We start from the raw sequence: 23,445 nt of genomic DNA on the forward strand, positions 1-23,445 counted from the left end.
CTCCACCGTCTACGTACTGTGTTACAGTTGCCGGTCACCATGGACCAATGGTGTAGCGAAACGCGTCCTGACGTAAGCGATCGTCATCTTGTCGGGGAAGTGGTCACTGACAGCCGGCCCGGGAGGGGAGGGATACTGTAGTTTTTACCCGTTCGTCGAGCAGGGAGCCACGGTGACCCTGCACACTGTCTTGCTATAGGCCACAAAGTTCCATCGCTCTGTGTCTCTGTCTCTGTCTCTGTCTCCCTTTCTCCTCACCGAGAATTTCTTCCGATCCTCTTATGGTTACGACCCGCTTTCCCTCCGCTGCCACACAGCAGCGGAAGTGACTGCGCAATCGAGCTCATCGCGAGGCTCTTGGTTGGTGGTGCTGCTGTTTCGGCTGGTGGGAACAAGCTCGAACAATGGAGGGGGAGGCGGCGAGAAGGGCGGCGCCGCCTCAGGAGAAGAAGAGGAAGCGCGGGCGGGTGGAGCTGCGGCGGATCGAGGACCGGACGAGCCGGCAGGTGCGCTTCTCCAAGCGCCGGAGCGGGCTGTTCAAGAAGGCCCACGAGCTCTCCGTGCTGTGCGACGCCGAGGTCGCGGTCGTCGTCTTCTCCCCCGCCGGCCGCCTCCACGAGTTCGCCTCCCCAAGCTCCAGGTGAGCTACACTGATCCTCGGGTTTACTCCATGCATGGGGCATGGCTGAGCTGGTGTTTCTGCTGCGCTCTCGCTTTAAATTATCCTTCGTGTCAAGCTAGTTTGTGCACTATTGTGTACCGTGTGTGTCGAAGCGTGCTTTAATTCAGTCAGCATCTAGTTAATTGGCAACATATTTGTTCCTTCTGTATGTGTATTGTATACCCACTTTTCCTTTGAGTTAATGAAACTTCCTGCTTTTGTTGCACTCTTTCTTGCAGCATTGAAAAAGTATTTGGTCGATACTGGGACCTTGCCAACACATCGATTGATCTCAATATCGAGGCACGAGACTCATCAAGGGTTGACTGCAATATACCACAGGTTAAGCATAAATTAATAGTTGATATATCAAACTACTTTCATATGCACAAAGAAGACCACCTCCCATATTCTCATTTTTCCACTCACGTGAGCAATTCTCTGCAACGCTCAATTTAATTAACTATATAACAATAAAATCTCTCTGTGTCATGGCTAAGGCGGTTGTCTTAAAACGACCATCTCCGTAAATCGATTTTAGGATGTGCTTATTTTTTGTCCGTCTCCGTAAATCGATATTATGAGGCGGGCAGATGTGACCATCTTTGTAAATGAAAACGACAACCTCTCTTAATCGCACGGTATTTTTGGAGGCGGTTGGATTTTGTGAGTGCATCGGTTAATGTTTGGGCATCGCCTCGCAAAAATATGTGTAGTAGTGATCTCTGAAAGCATCGAGACCCCTAGTTTGGTTTCACTGTTTAATGACGACACAAGATTATTGTGACTAATGTGTGTTTTACAGAGGCAACTTGAGTTAGGTCATGGTAATAGTGATTGATTGGACAATTATGGTTTTCATGCCTCTGTCGATAGAAATCGTTTCAGTTTTCAAATAATGAACGACAAGGTTAATGGCGGACTAGTTCTAAGTGCCGTTTGACGTTGGAGAGACACTTAGAGTTGTTTAGGGCTTTAATTTTCTTTTGGTCGGACTATTAAGGGGGTATGAACTAGTAACTTGACCTAGGTGAGTCTAATAGTTTAGGTGTGGTGCACACTTGTCAAACTTAGCACTAGATAGCTCAAGGACAGCCCATAGATCAGTTGAAGTCGATGTCGTTCACAAAGTTGGTAGAATTTGAGGTGAATCGTGACTTGGATGATGACCGGACGCTGGACCGGACGCACAGGTGCCGCGTCCGGTCAACATTAGCTCGCGCAGCTAGGGCTAGCTCATCAACCAGACGTTGGCTCCTAGTAAGGATCGGATGCGCAGGTGTGCGCAACTATAGAGCGAGCAGCACTCATGAAGGATCGGACGCTGTGACCTAACACACTAGTGGCCGTGTCTGATCAACAACAGTAAGCATCCAAAGAAGGAAATTGCTAACCGAACGTGTTAGATGAGTGGTGATCAGACGCTGGTCAGAGTCCGGTCTCTGATGACTGTGCTAGCGTCATGTAGCCATTAGCTACTGACCGGACACGTCCGGTCACTTTGACCTGAGCGTCCGATCACCTTGAAATGTGTTGAGTTGGACCCCAACAGGTATGTTTTGAAGTGGGGAGTATAAATGCATCCTCCACTCATCCAGCTTATGTCTCTTGCCTATTTGTTCAGCTATGAAACACCTTTAGAGTGTAAGGGAGAGCAAGAGCCTAGTGGGGTGATTGAGATTTGTTAATCCAAAATTAAGGACCTCATTAGTGCATAGGCAGTAGCAAGTGTGCATCCACCTTTCTCATTAGGCTTGTCTTGGTCAAGTGCGAGTTTTTACTTGTTACTCTTGGTGATCGCCATCACCTAGATGGCTTGGTGGTGATTGGAAACTTGGTGATCATCCGACGGAGCTTGTGGATGACCCAAGTCATGGTGTAAGTGGTCATGGACAATTCACCGCGACGGAGTGTCAAAGAATCAGCCCGTAGAGAGCACTTTATCCTTGCGCGGATTAAGGAGGAGCTACACCCTTACACGGGTGCTCTAACGAAGACTAGTGGAGAGTGGCGACTCTCTGATACCTCGAAAAAACATCGACGCGTTCCTTTCCTCTCTTTACTTTGAGCATTTACATTTGAGCAATTCAATTTATGTCTTTACATTCTTAGAATTGCCAAGCTAAAGTAGGATTGGAACCTAGGGTGCAAAACCCTTTGCGCGATAGAACAATAGAAATATTTCTAGGCAAAAGGGGGTGAAATGGGCTAAGTGTAGGGCTTAATTATTGAAAGGAATTTAGAATTAACCCAATTCACCCCCCTCTTAAGCATCTTGATTCTTTCAATTGGTATCAAAGCCTCGTGCTCCTTGAATTAGACTTAACCACCTAGAGCAAGATGTCCCATGGGGATGGATCCCCTTTCATCTTTGAGGGAGATGACTTTCCATATTAAAAAATTCGCATTGTTTGGGTATGGCAAATGACGGCGCCCACAACATTGTAGGGCAAATGTCGACGCCCACAATACTGTTTGGGTTCTGACATGCCTAGAAGGTTGCAAAGCACCCTTCTAGCATGGCCTGGTGGTATTGTCTTGTAGGTGTGCAGGGTACGGTCCTCGGTATTGCGGTTGACTTGAGCGTCTTGCCTTATCTGCTCCGCCTGATTCTTGGGTCCTCACCAAGCCAGTGTCCTCGGTCGGTCGTTCCTAATAGGCTCCGACCATGTCGGTCGGAGAAGAGCTATAAGCAGAGGTTTGGTGTATTCCCGGTCAGAAAGGCGGGTCAGAGTCAGAAGCGAGCGTCATTCTCTCTCTAGCCAGGCCTTTCGGTCCAAGACTAGATCGCTCTTCCGGCCTGTCGTTAGGTATCTAGGCCGACCCATGAGTCGCGTGTTGTTGTAATACCATTAGCTGCGCCGAGCTTTTGTTGGAAAGCGGGCCCATCGGGAGCCCTGGGTTTACAAACCCGACAAGAGCCCCCGAGCCCTTTTGGGACTTCTGCGAAGTCATGAAGGGGCTGTTTATACTCATTGTACGAGAGCAACGGGTGGGTGTAAGATCGTGAGTCGCTGTCAGGCATGACGGAGCACGGACCCAGGCATCGAGCGAGGCCGAGGGGTCGGGCAGATGGAGCATGGACCTAGGCGTCGGGCATGGCCGAGGGGTCGGGCGCGATGGAGCACGGACCTAGGCGTCAGACCGATGAACCAGCATGCTGGTCAGCGGTCGTACAGGGAGTAGGCAATATAGTGACCATGCATCCATCACTGCGGGTTGATGTGAGTCCCTTGGAACGACATGTTGTAGAGATGGGTCGTGCTGAGACGTGACCGCTCCATGCAAGATGCCAGAAGTTTGACCTAGGGTTGTACTTTCTAGCCCATAGTGGTTGGCGGCAGCGTGAGCTTCCGTTAGGAACCGTGTTCAAGGGATTGGGTGAAGTAGAGCTAGCCCTTAGATATCGGGCGAGGCGGAGCCAGCCCTCAGACATTAGCCGAGGTGGAGCCTACCCTCGGGGGTCAGCCGAGGTGGAGCTAGCCCTCCGACGTCGGGTGAGGCGGAGGTAGCCCTCAGACATCGGGTTAGGCGGAGTCTGCCCTCGGGGGTTAGCCGAAGCGAAGCTAGGCAAGAGGTGTAGCCTTGGTGGTCCTAGAAATTGCTTGGGGTTTTTTTACTTGCCAGCGGGTGCATGTGAGCGCACCCAGTGGGTGTAGCCCCCAAGTGAGATCCGACCCATTACCATTGCTGGGGTCAGGTGTCACTAAAGATCGAGGAGAGGATAGTGGAATTAGTAGGGAAAACGTCTCTTGTTTTTCGCACGTCTCCCTTCCTAGGTTCTGAGCCATCATTTCTGGGAGCACGAACCCAGGTGTTGGGTCACCAACCCAAACATCGAGTGCGGCCAGGGGTCAGGCACGATGGAGTGTGGACCCAAGTGTCGGGCATGGCCGAGGGGTTGGTCTAGTTTTGTGTGTTACCCTATCCACGGTTTCCACAACAAGAGGGGCTGAGCTAACATCGCTTGCCTCGATGGCTCGAGTGACATGCTCGGTGAGCTCTCTAATGGGTATGTCCGAGTGGAATCCAGGTCCATCGTTCATAACAGGGTCAGCATAGCCCTCATGTGGCATTCCACTACTCCTTAACCCACCTCTCAATAGATGCCTGAGTCATTCCAAAGACTGGCTCAGGTGGCCCACTAGCCTCCCCTCGATGGAGATTCTATGGGCATGGCTTGAGGTTAGGATCGAACGAGAAGGTCGAGATGACCCTATCTACTTTTGAGCAGATCGAGCGAGGGTCGCTTGGGCTCATCTGTGTTTTCTCCCCTGGCTCTTTTTGATGTGAGGCGGCCTAGAGCTCTTCATGAGCCAGCCTTTGAACCCCGGTCGGTCATCGCTCAAGTCGAATGAGGCGACTACCGCTTCGTGACGCAACATGAAGCGATGTGATGCATTAATTGCATATGCAATGCTTTATTTGTATGGGATGAATGAATGATTATATGGATGAATGTGTGAATGCGTGTATGAGAAAGGATGAATGAATGGTCATGTATTAGAAAATAAAATAAAATAAAATAAAGTAAGAAGGTTTGGTAAAGTTACCTTGATGACTTGAGTGATGGGTTAGAGGAGTTCTTATCAGATATGTCTGAATGGGATCTGTGTTCATCATTTGTGACGGAGTCAGCATAGCCCGCATGGGGCATCCCACTGCTCATTACCTGTCTCTCAGCAGTCGCCTGAGCTGTCCGATAGACTCAGGTAGCCCATTGGTCTTTCTTTGATGGTGATTCTATTGGTGGGCCCTTCCAAACCCTACGTGGGAAGGCAGAGAGTTGTTTGCGTGCAGTTGAGCCTTGTTTCCTGCTCCTAGGTTGTGGTAGTGGTGGGCCCTACCTAGGCCACATCCTGTTTTAGCCAGGCGACGTTTTGTTGGGCAAGGCACGTCCCATTAGTCAGGACGTGTCCCACCGCATGCCTATCCGCATTAAATATGGGGAAGGGAGAGGGTTTTCTTCCCATTCCTTCGCCTTTCTCCAACTACTGCCTCTCTGTCGACATAGAATTTTATCCCATGCCGAGGACACACGCAGCAAGCCGGAAGGGTCCACTTGATGGAGCAGATTCGCCTAGCTTTAGCACAGGGGTGGTTGATCCTGTGCAATCCTCCTGAGGTGTGCCAGTTAATTTGACCCTGCAATTAACAAGGAGAGAAAGTTCATCAGTAATTAAGGGCGGAACTTGCCGGTGTTGCTAGACAGTTCCGAATGTACGGCTGTGAGAGCCGATATAGGAGGAAATTGGCTAAATAGCCGATTCCAGTATATTTATGAGAATAAGTCAGTTAGAGCTCATGGGGTCATGTGAAGAGAATCGGTTATCATTCAGGATAAACATCATTTAAATGAATATTAATCAATGGCAATAAGATATCAATGATGATCGGTCCATACTGAGCCAATGATTACGAGTAACCGAACTCCTTCTTATAAAGAAACAATTCAACATCACTTAATCGTTTAATAAAGATAAATCTAATAAACATGTTAGATCTCATCTATCACCATGACCAGTGGGGCATGAGGCAGAATCATGCAGGCCGTAGAAACAACAATAGACTCGACGACCCTAACTCATTACTAATATCAGTGGGGCATGAGGCAGAATCATGTAGGCCGTAATACAATAACTAGATCATGGGGCTAACACATCTTTCAACTTATCCCTACTTCAACGATCTCGTGATGTGAACTGTTCGTGAAAGCATTTGATATTGGCTAAACAGCCGATTCAGGCATAGCGCATAGTTAAGGTCATGTCTTCTCAAGAACGGGTCTATCAACCAACGATCCCCACTCCACGGTGCCAACAGTAGGGTGAGAGGCAGAATCCCAAAGGCCATGATGACGGGCCATGAAACGGTTCTCGCTAACCGATAGATCTACTCAAGATCGAACATGCCTTAACCGCACGCTATGCACGATTAAGATTGACGCAAAACAGCTGATAAAAACATAACTCATCGCTTAAGATGCAGATTAGATCAGTTATAGATTAGCAAACGATGAGTTAAATAAGATATAAGGCCGATCCAGATCAATCTCAATCGGGCAGAGTGATATTGCTGTAATTTGATAAACAATAAAAGCAATAAGCAATATCGGTAACATAATGACTCTATCAAAGACTGCCACTCTAAGATAGAGCTTATAACTTGACCTTGATCCAATTCAAGCAGTGGGGTGTGAGGCAGAATCACACAGGTCATACTTGAATTAGACAAGAGTCGATAACTAGCTTATACCAGAGCTGTAGTGGAGGTCGACCGGATCGATGTAGCCATACGAACAGAGGTATAAACCATGACGGTACTTACAACAAGCAGTGGAGGTTGACCAGATCGATACAGCCGTACTTGTCGAAGAACTCGCCGAGATCTACTCTACTCCTACTTCTAAGGGGTGGCCGGAGCCGAAAAAAGTAATTGACTTGTATTTGATTGATTGGTTCATTTTCCTACAATAGCCGGGGTTTGGTATTTATACCCGGAGCCTAACACAAACCTTATTCGAGTACGACTTAATACAATCTTTGGCATAATGAAAACATTCCTAATTTAAGATAACTTGGACTCTAATCTTTCCCTTTTTGTAGAGTCCAACACGTTTTTGTCCTGGCGTCAAGCGTAGCCTCCATCGTTATCTACCGATGCTGTCCGAAGAAAGTCGATTCCTAGATTTTGCATCTGAATCAGTTGTTTCTAATCCACCCACAACTAATCCCTTGATGATACGATCCTAGGAGCTTCTGGGTTCCTGTGACTCTCCTTCCAAATTTTGGTGTAAGCACATGCCCCCCAATTTTGGGACAAAAGGAATTTTGTTCCAAAATTACCATGTCCGTGCTCCCGATAGGCTCGTTGTCATGGGTAAGGAATCTTGATCTGGGGTCTACTATTTATCACCGCCCATATCAACTCATGAGTCCATGCTTCAAAACTTTTTCAGAGCATTATTGCTTCACGGGCGTTTTGGATTCATCCTTCCAAGCCGCCTATAAAAATGGCTATCTGACCTTGGTGAGAGCAAACTCAATGATTCAGCCATGTTCTACCTTTATCTGCCTCCTCGGGTGTTTCGGATCCCGCTAGATCCTCCGTGGTTTATCCTTTTGCTATGTAGATCTTGAGAGGTTAGGAGAATTCTTGTGTATAGGGTGATTGTGTCGCTCATTCTAGCGTCCTGTCGAGCAAGAGGATCAGCTATTGCAGTTAGAAGAATTTTTGTGATATCACCTGAGTCTTCTCTCCATGCTCGCAAAGCTATCCTAGTGTTTGCAAGGGCTAAAATGTGTGGACACCTTCCCCTTGTTTGCTCCACTGAATGCCCACTAGGAAAGCCACGGGCTTCTTCCCCATAGTTTTCCGATTTATCGAAAAATTGGTTAAATTTATGTTTATGTGGGCGATTTCCTCTCTCCTTGGGCATAATGTTAGCAATGGGCCAATGTCAATGCCTCGCGATGGACTTTGGTCTTGTTGGGGCCTGGACTCCCTTCAATCTAAAATAAACTAGATAGGCTGATCTCTGGTAAAATCTCCAAATCTTTTTGAGGAAGCAATAAGTCTGAATATGTTATCTCCTCGTTATCCATCTCCTAAACTTCTGGAGTGTTGTTCCGCTTCTGTTTCTGATTCCAACCTCACACTCTAGGAGAAATCTATCTCCTTGCCTTCCTGGGCTATATAAATGGGCCTTGGTAGTTAATCTAAAGATAACTCACTTTGCCTCAAACCTTCTGCACCCTTAGCATAGTTCCTATTTTTTCATAGGTCAGAGATCATGGAGAACAGCAAGTGGTTTCCTGAGAAGGTCTTCATCAGGTTTGCATCATCGCATCAGCGCCTTTATCATCAGGAGGGTATATCCCGTGATGCCTCTGCTGCCTCGGGGAACAGGGCCGACTCCGTTCGGCCTTCAGGGCCTTCCTCGTCGACGGCTTGCCGCCAGCCCCTTTGCCATCAGATGAGGCGAATTGATAATGATGATCTGCTTGCCTCCATTGATCGACAGGGCCAGAGTCTCGTTGAGTGTTTATCCCTCATAGAATCGGCCCTAGCCATGGTTCGATGCCGATCACCTCCTACGGTCGATTCGGTGGAGGATAGGTTGGCCAAGGCCGAGGCCAGAATTGCGGGTGAGATACTTGTTGTGACCTCTGCTTTCTTTTCTATTTTGTCTCTGAGACTCCGATCACCTCCCCTTTGAATCTTTTAGATCTATCTGCCCAACTGGAGAGCCTTCGATCAGCTGCGGATCATGCGATGGGATTTGTCAATGCCAGGGGCGCCGTTCCGGTGGTTCATTTGCATGACATCCCGAATCGTGTTAGGGAGGTTGCTCTCCATGGTGTTCCTTCTCCTACAATAGCCGAGGTTTGGTATTTATACCCGAAGCCTAACATGAACCCTATTCGAGTACGACTTAATACAATCTTTGGCATAATGAAAATATTCCTAATTTAAGATAACTTGGACTCTAATCTTTTCCTTTTTGTAGAGTCCAACATGTTTTTGTCCTGGCGTCGAGCGTAGCCTCCATCGTTATCTGCTGGCGCTGTCCGAAGAAAGCCGATTCCTAGATTTTGCATCTGAATCAGCTGTTTCTGATCCACCCGCAACTTATCCCTTGATGATACGATCCTAGGAGCTTCTGGGTCCCTGTGACTCTCCTTCCAAATTTTGGTGTAAACACTCTCCTCCTTCTTCCTTTTCACCAAGCTCGTTCATGCGCCGTGGTTGTTTCTAGGAGAGAGAGAGGGTAAAGCGAGGGAGAGGAGAACTCACAGATTCGTTTGTGAATCCAGGGCATGACGTCGAACTGGAGGCCATCCAACGTAGATGAGGAGGTGCTGGCTGCCTTCGCCAAGAAGGGGCTGCTCACGTCGAAGGAGGAGGCGCATTGGAGGGCTCCTACGCCAGGGGAAGCTATTCCGTGACCAAGGGCCGATGAGGTTGTCTCCTTCCTCGCCTTCCATGAGCACGGGCTTGGATATCCTACGCACTGGTTTTTGCGTGGGCTTCTCCACGAGTGGGGCCTAGAGCTGTAGCACCTCAATCTGACTAGGGTGCTACACATCGCTAGTTTTGTCATCGTATGTGAGGCCTTCCTCGGGATGGAGCCACAAGTGGACCTCTTCCGGTGGATCTTCAGCGGGCGAGCCTTGTCTGAGGGGAAGCCACCTAGAACCGTGTCGGTTGGGGCTTTTGCCTTGCAGAATAAGCCGAAGCTATTGACCTCCTACCCCGCGTACTCCTCGTATGACTCTAATTGAGGGTGGCATAGCAAGTGGTTCTACATCAAGAACCCAGCGGAGGCGCCATTCTCGCCATTCACCGGAAGAAGGCCAGAGAGGAGGGAAAGCTAGTCGTGGGGTCCCTCTGGTCGGTAGAACAAGCTGGACGTCATTGAGACGAAGCTTTAGAAGCTGGTGCAGCATGGCCTCAATGGGATGTGGGTCTTCCACACCTTCTTCCTCCATCGGGTCACTCCGCTGGCGGAGAGGAGGCAGACGATGTGGCCGTACTCTGGCCCAATGGATCCTGACCGCGTGTCGCCGGTGGAGTTGCCTGAAGGATGAAGTCTGGAGTCGACTTGATCAGGGTACTGCAACTGAGGGATAAAGACTCCCTTGAAGGAACGCCTAGACCTATTCACACCATGAAGCTATCCAATCTAGTATGCTCCCTTCTTCTTATTCCGTGACCTTTTCCCTCTTGCTCTCCTTTGTTTTGATTTTGAGTTGTTCGTTTCAGTAGGGACTCACGGGTTACAAATCCTGGCCGCATCTTCCAAGGGGGCGATGGGCGTAGGTTGGCAAGCTACCCAGAAAGAGGCAGTGCTTGCTAAGAAGAAGAAGAGGGCTGAGAAGGCCTAGAGGAGGTTTGAGGAGGAGAAGGAGATTGGCCAATGAGTCCTGGGGAGGTGAAAGTCCAGAGCGACCAGGAGGCGAAGCTTGAGTCAGGAGGAGCCCATAGAGATGGGTGGCAACGTGAGTACCTCCAAGGATGAGGAGACAGGGGTGTCATCATGACCTCGGTGGAGCGTCGTGAGCCTACGGCCACGTCCATCGGTAGTGGGTAGGATATAGAGAAGCACGGCAATGATCTTGAGTCAAGGAAGCACGCCGCGAGCGAATATACCACCGTCGAATGAGAGGCGAAGCGGGCACAGTCACCATGCCCTATGGAGGCGTCATTGGCTCTACACCCCCCCTATTCTGAGCATGGCAGGGCACACTGGCTGATCGGAGGAGTGTGTTCATCCCCCCACATCTTTGGGGTCGGCGCATGTGCGCGACCCACAATGGGGAGATGCCCCATTAGTTGCTCCGGTGGGTTCGCCATGAGCTGGCTGTCATGGCCATTCGCGGGCCGATCGGGAACCGGCCGGGCGGCTCCTCTCTCGGTCGATACAAGGGGGCATGGGTCACGACCTATGAGCGGTCCTCATCCAATGGGCTCGTTGCCAGCGAGTCAGGGCTTTAGGGCTCTACCGCTTTCGTCTAGGTATGCATTTATGTTCCTTCTTGATCTCACAGCTAAGTTTTTTGAGCGTGGCTATCCTGCACTTATTTGATAGCAGCCAGGGACTGGTGGGACTGGGCATTGCCCTGCCTCCCATGCAGGAGGAGTGGAGACCTAGCCTGCAGCGAGTCGTGACGAGTGTCGGGGAAAGCAGATTGGCGGTGGTGCGACCTTCCCTTCTGGGGGTTGCGTCCTCTCGGTCGGTCACAAGTATGGTGGCAGCAGTGATGGCAGTGATCCCCATGGTGACGGTAGAGGTGACCCTTGCGATCCCTCCCCCAACAACTGCAGGTGGAAGAGAGGTGGGAAACCGAGCTCTCTACGTCACCCGATGGAGGAACAGACTACCTTTTTGTTTGGGTGAAAAGTATTACTATATGATAGTAAAAAAGAGGGGTGGTATTGCTCCCTCGTTGAACCCTTGAGTGGCCTAGGATGAGAGTGCTCAGGCTAGGGTGCTTGTAGGAGCGAATGTTGAATGAAAGAAAATGGTAAGACCGAGCTTTAGGGGAAGAAACTGATGTAATTGTTCGATGTTCTATGTGTTGGTGAGGACGTTGCCGTTGTCGTCCTTCAGCCAGTAGGTGCCTGGTCAAATCACCTCAGTCACCGTATAGGGTCCTTCCCATGGTGGAGAGAGTTTATGTTTCTCCTTGGTTGATTGGGTTCTCTAGAGCATGAGATCACCAACATCGAGGATCCTCCCCCAGATTTTTCTTTCATGGTACCTATGGAGAGTTTGCTGGTAGAAAGCGAAGCAGATGACGGTCATCTCATGAGCCTCCTCGAGTAGGTCAACTGTGTCCTGTTGAGCCTCCCTGGCTTGGTCTCGGTCGAAGGTTTTCACTCTTGGGGCACTATGGTCGAGGTTGAAGGGCAACACTGCTTCAGCTCCATAGGCCAGAAAGAAAGGTGTGAACCCTATGGATTGGTTCAGGGTCATTCTCAAGCTCTAGAGGATCGTTGGGACCTCTGCAACCCATTGCCCAGCATACTTATTGAGTCGGTCAAAGATGCATGGCTTAAGTCCTTAGAGGACCATGCCATTGGCCCGCTCGACCTGACCGTTAGTGCGCGGATGTCCGACCAAGACCCAATCGATCCAAATGCCGTATCCATCATAGAAGTCCAGGAACTTCTTCTCGGTGAAGTTAGTTCCATGGTCAGTGATGATATAGTTAGGAACACCAAAACGATAGATAATGTCAAGGAAGAACTTGACCGCCTCTTCCGAGCGAATGTTGGTGATGGGCTTCGCCTCTATCCACTTGGTGAATTTGTCCACCGCTACAAGTAGGTGAGTGAAGCCACCCAGGCCCTTTTTGAGGGGTCCAACCATGTCGAGGCCCTAGACCACGAATGGCCAGGTGATGGGGATGGTTTGAAGCTCTTGCGTCAGCAAATGAGTTTGCCGAGCGTAGAACTGGCATCCCTCACACCTATGGACGACCTCCTCTACATCTCGCAGCGTGGTGGGCTAGTAAAAACCTTGGTGAAAGGCTTTTCTGACCAGCAACCTTGGGGCCGCGTGATGTCCATAGATTCTAGCATGGACCTCGAGGAGGAGCTATTTCACTTGGTCGGTAGGGATGCACTTCATGAGTACTCTCAACAAACTTCGCTTGTAAAGTTCATTGCTGAATTGACGAATGTCTTGGCGCGTAGTGTGATTCGTCATGCTTTAGTTCTTTTTGGTGGGAGAATCTCCTCGAGGAGGTAGGTCTAGTTAGCTTGATCGAGTGCTACCACGGCGACGTCGGTGGGCGACATCGTCATGGAGGCATCGAGGTCGGAGCCCCCAAGTGCCAGATTAGGTCTCAGAGTGTGTCTGGATCAGACCTTCTACGATGTGGACAGATGGCTCATGAAGGTCAGTTGATGAAGACCCCATCTAGAGATGGAACCTGCCTGGCAACCAATTTTGCGAGAAAATTAGGTGACATCGTTGTCCTTTCGGGGGACATGCTGTAGTTCGATCCCCTAGAATTTGTCCTCAAGCTTACGCACCGTCCTAGCAGTATGCTACCATGAGGGGGCTTTTGCAAGAGGACTCCTTTATGACTTGGTCGGTGACCAACTCCGAGTCGTCCGTGGACGTATAGCCGCGTAGCACCGAGCTCGATGGCGATGCGTAGTCCGTTGATGAGGGCCTCATATTTTGTGGCATTATTTGAGGCCAAAAAATGGAGATAGATAGCGTAGCGGAGCCTGCTCCTATCTGAGGAGATTAGAACCACTTTAGCCCCTGAGCCGAGCAGCCATCACCTGACCCAGTCGAAGTACATCGTCCAGTACTCATGGGTGACGTTGGGGTCGGGAGCTAGACCTCCATCCATTCGGCGATAAACTCCATGAGAGCCTGAGACTTAATAGCAGTGCGGGGGATATACCTGATGTCGTGGCCCATTAGCTCGAGTGCCCACTTGGAGATCCGTCCCATGGCATCATGGTTGCGGACGATGTCTCCCAGTGAGTATGAAGTGATGACCATGACTTCATGGTCGTTGTAGTAGTGCAGGAGCTTCCGGGTCGCCATCAGCATGGCATATAAAAGTTTCTACACCTAGGGGTACCGAACCTTGGTGTTGGTGAGTACCTCACCAATGAAGTATATTGGTCATTGGACCTTCTGAGGTGTCCTGGCTCCTCCCTTTTGACTGACTAGGACGGCGCTCACCATGTGGTTGCTTGCCACGATATAGAGGAGGAGGGGTTCTCCCCGTTCAGGAACGATGAGGATTGGGGCCGACGTCAGTGATGCTTTGAGGCTTTCCAAAGCCTGCTTTGCCTTCCTCAGTCTAGACGAATGTGTTTGTCTTTTTGAGAAGTTTGTAGAGAGGCATCCCCCACTCACCTAGTTGGGAGATGAAACTGGCTCAGGGCGATCAAACAGTAGGTGAGCCTTTGTACGCCCTTGACGTTGCATATAGGGCCCATGTTGGAGATGGTCCGTGATTTTTTCAGGGTTGGCCTTCGATGCCAGCGTTTCGGACACGATGTATCCAAGCAGCTTCCCCTTCGGAACCCCAAAAGCACATTTTTTGGGATTCAATTTGATGTTGAACCTTCAGATGTTTGTGAACGTTGCGGCTAAGTTCGCGATCAGGTTGCAAGCTTGAGCCGTTTTGACCACTATGTCATCTACATAGACGGTGATTATTAGGTTTTGGCCGCTTGACTTAGTCAGGCTGGTCGAGCGGGTTGATTTGGTCGGTGAAGCATTGCTGCATGCACCATTGATAGGTGGCGCCAGTGTTCTTTAGACCAAAAGGCATGGTTACATAGCAATACGAACCATATGGGGTGATGAATAAAGTTACGAGCTGGTCGGATTCTTTCATCACGATCTGGTGGTAGTCTGAGTAGGCATCCAGAAAGGAGAGGATTTGCATCCTGAGGTGGAGTCGACTATCTGGTCTATGCGTGGCAAAGGAAAATGGTCCTTTAGACACATCTTGTTGAGGTCAATATAATCAATGCACATTCTTCATTTCCTGGTCTTCTTTTTAACAAGAACAGGATTGGCTAGCCTGTTCGAGTGGTATACCTCCTTGATGAATCTAGCTACCAGGAGTTTGGTGATCTCGCCTATGGACCTGCGCCTCTCATCGTCAAAGCGATGTAGGCATTGCTTGGTGGGCTTTAAGCCTGAGATGAGGCATAATGCATGCTCGATGACCTCCCACGGTATGCCCGGCATGTCAGAAGGTTTCCATGCGATGACATCATGATTGATGCATAGAAAGTCGGTGAGCTCACAATTCCTATTTGGCCAAGAGCTTGGCCTCTATCCGCACCATCTTGGTTGGGTCGGTGGGGTCGATCCCCATAGCCTTAGTTTCCTCAATTGGGTGGAAGGCAGTCGAGCAGGTTGGCTTGTTGCAGTCTGGGACTGCTAGAGTCGACAAATTTCTGAGCTGAGGGAGCTCGGCTGAGTTGATGACGGTAGTGGCGAGCTCGTAATGCTCGCGATCGCACATGTAGGTGTGCGAAAAGGTGCTACCCATAGTGATGATGTCGTTCGATCCCGGCATCTTCAACTTGAGATAGGTGTAGTTGGGGATCGCCATGAACTTGGCGTAGCATGGCTGCCCCAAGATAGCGCGGTAGGACCCTAGGAAGCCCATCACCTTGAAGGTGAGGACCTTCGAGCAGAAGTTGGCTCAGTCACCAAACATGACGGTTGGAGTAGATGGCATCAGATCCCCCAAAGATCATGAGGCATTCCTTGGGATTGGGAAAGCCATCATCATCCTTGTCTGCCGCACCTCCATTCTTGGCCGCTGCCTCCTTGCCCTTTCCTTACTTCGGCCCATCGGCCTATCGTAGAAAGCGCTTGAGTTTGCAGTCCTTATAGAGATGCTTGATAGGGTAGGTGTGGTTGGTACATGGGCTCTCCATGAGCTTGTCGATGTGGTCGGGCTGACCCTGCTAGGGCTGCATGCCCGCACAATCGATCGCAGTGACCAAAGCGGAGTTGGCCGGTCGGCGCCAATCCTTCTTGTTTTTTTTGCCCTTTTGTGTGGAGGGGCCCTCACCTTGGTCCTCGCGCTTGGCCTTGCCCTTGTCCTGGCCTCCGCTAAAGACCACTTTGACCGCCTCCTCGCTGAAGACATGGTTTGTGGCGATGTCGAGCAGGTCGTGGGTGGTACGGGGCTTCAGACAGCCAAGCTTGTGGGTCAAGGACTCATAGGTTGTCCTAGAGAGGAACACGCTGATGACGTCCATGTCAATGACATCAGGAAGGGAGTTGCATCGTTTTGAGAACCTACGGATGTAATCCCACAAGGACTCATTTGGCTCCTACTGGCAGCTCTTGAGGTCTCAGGAATTCTCAAGATGGACATACGTCCCATGGAAATTCCCGAAGAAGATCCTCTTGAGATCCGCCCAGTCGTAGATGCTGTTAGGCAGGAGGAATTCAAGCCATGCTCGAACATGCTCCCCCATGCAGATGGGGAGGTATTGAATGATGAAGTGTCATCATCCACTCCTCTGGCTCGATAGATGAGCCGAAAGTCTTTGAGTCATATACCAGGATTTATTTCCTCAGTGTATTTGGCGATGTTGGTGGGTGGTCGGAAGCACTGTGGGAATGGTGCTTTCTAGATGTGATGGCCAAAGGCCCGTGGTCCTGGGCCGTCCGAGCTAGGACTCCGATCGTCTGGTCGGCGATCATGCCTGGGGTGCGTGTCGATGGTCTGACCAGGGGGCCCGTGCCACCTGCTCTCACCGGCAAGAGAGGTAGAGGCATGGTTCTCGGCCACCTCCTAGACCACAAGGCCTGCTGCTAGTAGAGCACTTGGACTTGAGGGTTGCCATAGCTCGGCAGGTGCGGCTGCTTCGCTTTGTGGAGGTTGAGCAATGGTTCCCACCTCAGCGTGATGAGAGGGCTTCAGAGGGCTTATACACTGTGCTCTAGGAGGATTTCTATAATGCATATCTGAACAGTGGTGTAGCCTTCAGATCTCAGAGGGTGTGTCGGTTAGAGGCTATAGTGGTAGCTAGAGGAGAGCACGTTTGTCCCTACCTCACTTTTCTACCTAGGTTGGCAGATCTCTTAGGGCAAACCGACAGGTACGTTGCTAGTTAGGTCAGAGAGTTCTACAGCCTCTCTATGGATTGACCCCGGATCACAGGTTCATTCACTTCACCTTCAGAGGATGTGACCGTAGGTTGTACAGCGACAGGGTCCGAGAGATACTAAGGATTCCAGAGTTAGCCACCAAGATTCACTAGATTTGCTATGGACAGACTCAGCCACTGAGACGTCCTCACGGCTAAGCAGAGCCACCCACCGACCTAGTCAGGGCCTACTTTCGAGAGTCATTCGGTGAGGGTTCGAGACAAACTCCTAGTGCCCTTACACCTATGGCTCATCTTTTAGACATCGTTATGAGGAAGACCTTGCTTTCGAGAGGTGGCTACCATGAGGGTTTGACTCGTATTCAGCTTTGGCTAGTCCACCACCTGATCTCTTAGACATCGTTTGATATTTGGGACTTGCTACTTTCAGAGATAGGAGGACACTCTTGCAGAGGGATTCAAGGGCCACCAGTCAACTACCATATGCCCATTGGATATGTTTTCTTATACTTCAGGCATGTTCACATATACCTCCTAAGGTAGTGTCTGAGTTGACTAGCACTACTACTGAGTTCCCCGAGTATGACATGCGCTAGCTGATGGGTTCCAGTACTAGGAGTAGGACACCGACGCCGAGCCATCGCTAGATGCCAGAGGTGCAAGAGACTACAGCTGAGCAGGATGAGGCCATCAGGGCCATTGCTGAGACCGAGACCGAGCATCTAGAGGTACAGTAGGAGTACTGTGGTCGAGAGCTACCCGACTGACTAACTCAGATGATGACTACTAGCCTATTCCATCGATTTCCCCATGGGCTCACGACAGCAAGGCCAGTAGCTCTAGCTCAGCTCCACCCTAGCCACCATAGATAGACCCTGCTTTGATAGCCATACTTGACAGGATGCAGTAGGAGCAGACTCGCCAGGCATAGGCCATAGCTACCGCTCTCGCTCAGCTGCAAACCCGTCAGGATCAGTTCCAGCTAGCAGCAGCAGGCCATGCAGCAGCAGCAGCTAGTCATTCAATAGTAGCTTTTTGGTTTCATGCAGCATGTCTTTTCGGCTATAGGGATAGCTTCCTCACCAGCCCACATTGCAGCTCGGTCAGCCTGCTACTACTACCCTAGTGACTCTAGCTATACAACCTAGTGGGCTCCAGAGTTAGGGACAGATGGCTGCACAGTTTGCCTCACCCACCGAGCAGGTGTCTCAGTGGTTTGCTTCATCAGGGATAGAGTAGGCTCAGCACTTCACTCCGATAGCACTAGGTAGCTCAAGGACAGCCCATAGATCAGTTGAAGTCGATGTCATTTATAAAGTTGGTAGAATTTGAGGTGAATGGAGACTTGGGTGATGACCGAATGCTGGACCGGATGCACAGGTGCCACGTCCGGTCAGCGTTAGCTCGCACAGCTAGGGCTTGCTCATCGACCGGATGCTGGCTCCTAGTCAGTACTGGACGCATAGGTGTGCACAACTATAGAGCGAGCAACACTCATGAAGGATCAGATGTTGTGACCTAACGCACTAGAGGCCGTGTCCGGTCAACAACAGTAAGCATCCAGAGAAGAAAATTGCTGACCGAACACGTAAGATGAGTGGTGATCGGACACTGGTCAGAGTCCAGTCTCTGATGACTGTGCTAGCGTCATGTAGCCATTAGCTACTGATTAGACGCGTCCGGTCACTTTGACCTAAGCGTCCGGTCACCCCGAAATGTGCTGAGTTGGACCCCAACAGGTATGTTTTGAAGTGGGAAGTATAAATACTTCCCCCACTCATCCAACTTAGGTCTCTTGCCTATTTTTTTAGCTAAAAACATATTTAGAGTGCAAGGGAGAGCAAGAGTCTAGTGGGGTGATTAAGGTTTATTAATCCAAGATTAAGGACCTCATTAGTGCATAGGGAGTAGCAAGTGTGCATCCACCTTTCTCATTAGGCTTGTCTTGGTCAAGTGAGAGTTTGTGCTTGTTACTCTTGGTGATCGCCAGTCACCTAGACGGCTTGGTGGTGATTGGAAACTTGGCGATCATCCGGCAGAGCTTTTGGATGACCCAAATCATGGTGTGAGCGGTTGTGGGCAATTCACCATGACGAAGTGTCAAAGAATCAGCCCGTAGAGAGCACTTGATCCTTGCAGCGGATCAAGGGGAGCTACACCCTTGCATGGGTGCTCTAACGAGGACTAGTGAAGAGTGGCGACTCTCCGATACCTCGGAAAAAACGTCGACGCATTCCTTTCTCTCTCTTTACTTTGAGCATTTAATATTTGAGCAATTCAATTTATGTCTTTACATTCTTAGAATTGTCAAGCTAGAGTAGGATTGGAACCTAGGGTGTAAAACTTTTGTGCGATAGAACAATAGAAACATTTCTAGGCACTAAGGGGGTTAAATGGGCTAAGTGTAGGAACTTAATTATTGAAAGAAATTTAGAATTAACCCAATTCAACCCCCCCCCCTCTTGGGCATCTTGATCCTTTCAATCTCTCCATTGTGTTCGAGAAAAAAAGATTAGGCGTGGGTTGAGGAAGAGAAATGAGGGTAGAGAAATAACAAAATAGTACACGAGAGGGATGGGGTATGAACTAGTGGCATTGGTGGTTAATTACCCTTAACTACATGAGGAGGTTGAGAAAGTGAATTTCTAGACACCTTTAAGGATCTCCATCAAATCCATGGATTTGTCTCTAGATTTACGAATTCCACAATTTGAAGTTTAGGCTGAGTACATATTTTGGGCCCCTCAAAAAAAAGAGTACATATTTTTGGGATTCCTTTCACTCGATAGGCTGAATTTGGTATGGTAGGGGAGACCTAAATAGCCCCTTAGGAGCAAATTTCAAAAGGTGGTTGCTTCTTTCAACTTTAGAAGCTAAATAGGATATGATCTAACGCCACGATGGTTGAGATCTTGCAACACATCCTAGGTTGCTAGACTTCAAAGGCTTGATATGCTTGGCGAAGGCCTTTGAGTTGTTTTCCCACCTTGAAATCTTATTGACAAGGATCCATTTTGTTCTATTTAGACACACTTGTACTCAAGCACCCTACCAGCGAATCAAAGGTGGTCAGGTGCCCCTTATGAGGAAGTTCACCACGCCAATGAGTGAGTGTTCCCATACTTGGTTAGGTGCCCCTTTTATTGTCTTATGTCACCGACGATGGAGTTTTCTCTAACTTGGTTGGTCACCCCCTATGTTGACATCTACTGCTAACGAGTCTGTCCTGATAAAGGTGGCCGCCACCTAGAGCGAGTAGTGTTTAGCTCCGCCCCAATGACCTTGCAGGCGTGCACAATAGCTATTCTCCTTCCTTTGCGAGCACACACAGGAGTCACCATATGAGTCATCCCTATCACTAGTACGCCACTGATTACAGTTAATCTTTGCTACCGGTGGCAATCATTATCACCTTTGATAGGGAGCGTCATCAAGTGAGTTAGGGAGTGGTGGGTATTATAGTGGACGATGATCATGGCTTATATCTTCTTGTCCATGGTGAAGGAAAAACTAGAGTTGATGTTGTTTGATGGAGCTTCATGTGTCTACTCTAGATATGATCCACTCTACATCCATGGATATGGAACTGAAATCTAGATCGACATTTGGGGCCCTACCGAACTGGACCTCAGGGTTGCTATAGTATAATAGGGGTATCACAACTAATCGATGGTATTAAATTTGTCTACATCTGGTGGGACAATTGCGATCATAGAGCTCCACCGCCGCTGCCTTATTGACCCCATGGACTAAGTCAGTCGTCATCATCAAAGTAATAGTAGATATCACTGTTATTTTTCATCCTCACATTCCTTGTTAGGATCTTTCTCTCCATAACACCCGCCTCCCCCCACTCTTAGATCATCTTCTTCCTCATGTTGTTGTTGCTCCACCTTGACGTTATTGCCCTCCACCTTAGGTTCCTTAGGCACCATTGTAGATTGAGTCTCATTGCACTCATCCTCGTAGGGCTCCTAGTCCTCTTCATGTAGTTCCATGAGGGGTTGATCCTCGACAAGGAGAGACATCATCGTCCTGTACCCTCATGGTCTCTTTGTTATCTTCCTCGGCCTCTTACTTATCATGGAAAGCCACCTAGCAGACAACAACCTCGTAAAGGAGAATAATGTTGACAACACCATGGACCAGCCATAAGGTAGTTGTATCAGAGACCAATACAAAGAAAAATGGATTTAAAGAATGTATTCATGTCCCAATGACCTTAGATATTCCATACAAGTCATTTTGAGCACCATATGTGTGATAACAATACTATCATAGATAGGTTAAATCAAGCCCAACTCATCTATATCTATAGCATAGATGGTTCTCTTTTTATGAGCCATTTGTGAAGTGGGCGGTCATCGGTCATTGGTAGATCCATCTCTATCATATCACCATTGATCTGACTCGCTGTTTTTGGTTTTTCTATTTGTGATGTCTTTATTACGATCTGGTTTTGTTTTCCTTCTTTGATGTCACAGATGTGGCCTTCTATATTAACCTGGTGTAAAATAGAAGGAAAAGAATGTCCACATCCAAGTCCTTCATGCAAGTGGCCTGCAAGTTGCAACAAAACTAGTTGAATAAACTTCATGTATTTGATCTTGTATCTTGATGGCTCTGATACTTTTTCATCGGGCATAACTCAAGGACAATATGACATTTTTTAAAGGAAGGCAAAAGCTTTGCCACAAGTTTTATTATGAGAAAACAAAAATAAGAGTTGGCCTAGCTTTTAAGGAAAATTCTGCCATTATTGTGAATTGTGTTGTGAAGTTATATGTACTGAATTTTGTTCAACAACCACAATCATATGATCATGAAAATGTAATGTAACTATCATGTATTGGTTTGGTCCCCACCCCCCTGGCAAATAATACAATCAGACAATAGGTGCAGACCAGTATGCTAGTTTCAATCTCATATATGCTAATTCACTTTCTGCTCTACCTCATGAAATGCCTTTGCAAAATCGAAGAAATTGATTAGTATCAGAAGTCCTTTCAGGACTTGGAATCTGAACATTATACAATTCACTGTTCATATGTCAAATATGTATTCTAATCAAGGACTAGTGTACTTTAGTGTGATTTTCTCACAGTATGCATGTATTTTCTTGCTTTACCTGCAGCTTTCTCAGAATGAGGAGCCAATTGGAGGCTCGTTACCTGACCTGCTAATTATGATTGCTCAATGGTAATGAAACAAATGCACTTTATGAAACAGCCACTGATCTATGTTGCCTTAATTTCTATATCTAATTTTTCAAGTACTAAATTTCAGGGCCATGGAAGAAAATCTAAATGAGCTGAACATGGCTGGGATAAGAGGCTTGGAGGAAGGACTGGGCGAAGCTTTGGCACTTATCAGGGTGATCCTATGACTCTTATATATCTAATTCTTTGATTCCATAGTGGAGTAGCATGAATTTGCAGTACTGATCTGCATCCCAGTGCAATGTTCTTGCCTGACGCATGAGTTTTCTGAGAGTATCTTAGTTCAATTGCAGAACAAACTGACGATCAAGGGGGTGGCCCTAAACCTGAAGTAAGCACGTTCTTTAATCGGCAGTAAGAAGGAAGTTTCAAATTGTATGATACTAGCATCTTGCTCTGGGTCTACTACGGTTGCTAATTTCTCCGGCACGTCACTAGACGAATTGATGAACATATAAACTAGTATGAAGCTAGCAACAATCAGTCTGGCAATTTAAAGCCATATGTTCAGAGAGTGGTGGCTTCTGAGGAAAAAGCTTTCTGAAGTCATATCTCTCTGTACGTATGACTTTTTAATTATGTCTAGCAGACTAGCACTGGCTAAGCCTGGTTTTGGCTTTCTTCACCAGAAAGAGGTGAAAGCTTTCTGAATAAGAAAGGGCGCTGTCGTTAACTGGCATTGTGTAACTGGTCTCTGGTCAAACGGGTTGAAGCTTCTGAGATGCACAAAGCGGGCATGCATATATATACAATAATTTCTCTCAAACATTTGCCCTGTTCAAGTTCAATGTAGCAAGTGCATATAGTGCAACACTATAAAGCATGTATAGGTGCACTTATTTCTCATGTTCTGTATAAGATAGGTTTTATATGTTACATATTGTAACCTGGACCTAGTCGTCTTCTCGAGAAGAATCCTGCTCGTTTCCTTGCGCCGGGTGTTCCGGGCTAGCTCTTATCTTCTGGCCTCCGGGCTCTATTTACTGGGCTTCGTCGCCTATTTTTGGCCCATATGCTATCACCTTGCTTGTTGATATATGCTTTTGTTAGGATCCACCACGATCTATCTCCTTCCCAGCTGAAGTTTTAGTTCTCAAAATTTGTCACGGACTTTTTTTTTTTGGAAATTATAGTTTGAAAATTCAATCTTATTAGTTGCAGGCACCGAAATTTTCTGGTACACATTGAATTCAATTTCATTAGTTGTAGAAAAGCAAAAGTCATCATTCCCTAACCAGCCATGCTAGTTGTAGACATGAAAGCAATTCGAGCTACCTAACCAGGGATGGAAGAATTTCGTAGGAACCTTTCAAGAATCAGTTCGATTTCACAGGCGCAAGAACAGAAAATTTTCCTACATTCCAAATAGGCCCTGAGGTTTTTTGCCACATCCCAAGAATTAAGACTTTCATGCTCGGAACAAAAAATTTCCAAACTTCTACA

At 48.3% G+C, this 23,445-nt stretch overlaps 1 pseudogene; it reads left to right on the forward strand.

Annotated features, from left to right (window-relative positions):
• Positions 1-213: 213 nt before the first annotated feature.
• On the forward strand, positions 214-22,689 carry LOC136499128 (MADS-box transcription factor 51-like; annotated as a pseudogene).
• Positions 22,690-23,445: the final 756 nt, after the last annotated feature.

This window comes from Miscanthus floridulus, chromosome 13 (genome assembly GCF_019320115.1).
Source record: "Miscanthus floridulus cultivar M001 chromosome 13, ASM1932011v1, whole genome shotgun sequence".
Taxonomy (NCBI): Eukaryota; Viridiplantae; Streptophyta; class Magnoliopsida; order Poales; family Poaceae; genus Miscanthus; species Miscanthus floridulus.